Raw genomic sequence first — 2500 nt, 5'->3', positions numbered from 1 at the left:
CACAATCACACATACTTGTACACACACAAGTGTCAACTTATTCGCACACACAGGCATGCACACACACAAACACAACACACACACACACACACACACACACACACACACACACACACACACACACACACACACACACACACACACACGCTTTCATGACTACATTTTTCACACAGTCATATGCAGGTGCACACATGCACACACACACACAAACACATGCACGCACACACACAAACACACACACACACACACACACACACACACACACACAGTAATATGCCAGAATTCCAGTCTGCAGCAACGTCCTCCAGTCATCTCCCCTACCTCATCCATCTGAACCTCAGCCAAGCAGTGATGGCAAGAGGAGAGGAAAGGGGTGTGTGTATGTTTGAGAGAGAGAGAGAGAGAGAGAGAGAGAGAGAGAGAGAGAGAGAGAGAGAGAGAGAGAGAGAGGGGGGAAGTAAGCGGAAAAGCAATTCTCTGCCTTTTGTGATCACAGCACTCCAAGGGTTTAAGAGATTACAGCAGGTTCAGCGCGCGCGCGCACACACACACACACACACACACACACACACACACACACACACACACACACACACACACACACACACACACACACACACACACACACATCATAAAAAAGTACGAATAAAAATTGCACCATCTCATCCCCCAAACCAGTATACAGTAAATGGCTGGATCTGTGATGATGTCATAATGCTGTCCACTGCGCTGATGTGATGTCACAATGCCTTGCCAGTTCTATTTCATCTCTCCATTCCAAACACAACCCCGACTTTTCTTGATTCTTTCTTTCTTTACAATGTTACTGCTGCTGCACTCTGCACGCAAGCCTCACTTAGGGAGTCCAAAAGTGGGGATGTCACTGCACCATTGCATCCCCCTTTACGGCACCTATGACCCCCAATACGATTCCGTTTCCATGGGGAAGACATCTTGAGGCACACAATTCAGATTATCTGCCCACACGCACACAAACCTATAGCAGCATTTCATAACCATCAAAATAATACATCAACATGCTTTACAGCAGACTTGCAAATGTGTTACCATATCTGACGGCACTCAAATTATGTCACAAGTTGCAAAGGACTGGACAAGTGCACATTCAGTTCAGGTGCTGGATGCCATAAAAAACTAGCCTTGCGAGCCATCCTACGTACTTCCGCCAAAGGATTGGCTCCACTACTGTAGTCTGGTCGTGCTTCTCTGTGGAGTGCCTGGAGCAGTAGAATTTTGATCGCAACGCCCCCCAGAAAACAGCCAATAATCGAATACGCCCCCCACGTGGGGGCGAAAGGGGGAGGACGCTCGTGACAATGACGTACACATCTGCGCCAGAGCCATTGGTCGGCGCTATGTTGTTGTTGAGTAACTGCCAGCGATTGGGTGAGAGGTGTCCAATAATTTCAAACCATAACTGAGTGCAAACTTCCTGCTTCCTACAATCGCTTCAGAGCAAACAAATGCCAGACCATAAATACGAAATGAAATGGTAGTATTATGGGATGGTCACATAATGATTATGATTGCAGAACCTGCCTGGTAGGGCCGTTAACAGCTTTGGCCAGCCTTGGGACAAAGTGATCTTAGAGCCCCCCATGCCTCATACATACACTGCAATGAGGACCTAGTTCTGACCAACCCCCCTCTCCCTGGTCCCCTGGACAGCTGACCCATTTGTCCCCCGCTGTCGGCAGCTGTTGGCTCAGCTTTCTTCTTCGTCAGACTCCCTGGCTCAGAGAAGCATTCATTAGTCATCACAAGCCCCATACTCATACTGTACTGCTTTGCTTTGCTGCTGGCTTTTCTCATTCACTTTCATCTCTCATGCTGAACCATCAGTCCACATACTGCATGACACATGAGTGCTTGTTCACACGCATTCACATCATTGACTACACTTCCCTTAGTAAAATTCCCTTACATGACTAGTTTTTCTTATTAGTTATGTGTTTGTGTTACGACTAGGTTATTTGTTTGTCCAAAACATAATGTCAAGACAATAAACACTTGTGCTTCCGGAAAACTCCAAATGACATCTAGCAGAGTCCAGTAGCAAAACGTTAGTAAACAACTCTCCCAAATCCTCATAAAGATGTGGAAGCCACCGAACTATCAGAGATTTCCCTCAAAGGTTTTGTACCTGTGCTTCCATGCCGAACAGTTGCTGTGATTGAGAGGACGTGATTGGGAGTTTGAGCCCCGGTTGAACTAGCGTGAACGAGTGTCACGCACATATGCAAGCTCATTCACACTCATTCACATCATTGACTACAATTTTAAGAGGTTATTGATTAGTTCTTGTAATCGGTTGGTTTTTTGTATTATAAGGGTTTTTTTTTGCTAAACATAATAATTTGGCAATAAAACAGGGCAATGAAGGAAAGACTTCCTTGCCAAAAATCAATAAAACTTTTGAAAAGGCATTTTCTGTTTTGTTAAAGAACATAATCGTATGGCAAATAACGCTCATAGTACT

General features: G+C 45.4%; 1 protein-coding gene across 1 annotated transcript in view; it reads right to left on the bottom strand.

Annotated features, from left to right (window-relative positions):
* Positions 1 to 2500, bottom strand: part of dlg4b (discs, large homolog 4b (Drosophila)) — a 188758-nt gene that overhangs the window by 95808 nt on the left and 90450 nt on the right. The window lies entirely within an intron of this gene.

This window comes from Engraulis encrasicolus, chromosome 21 (genome assembly GCF_034702125.1).
Source record: "Engraulis encrasicolus isolate BLACKSEA-1 chromosome 21, IST_EnEncr_1.0, whole genome shotgun sequence".
Classification (NCBI taxonomy): domain Eukaryota; kingdom Metazoa; phylum Chordata; class Actinopteri; order Clupeiformes; family Engraulidae; genus Engraulis; species Engraulis encrasicolus.
The sequence above is the reverse complement of the archived record's forward strand: the minus strand, read 5'-3'. Positions and strand labels throughout refer to the sequence as shown.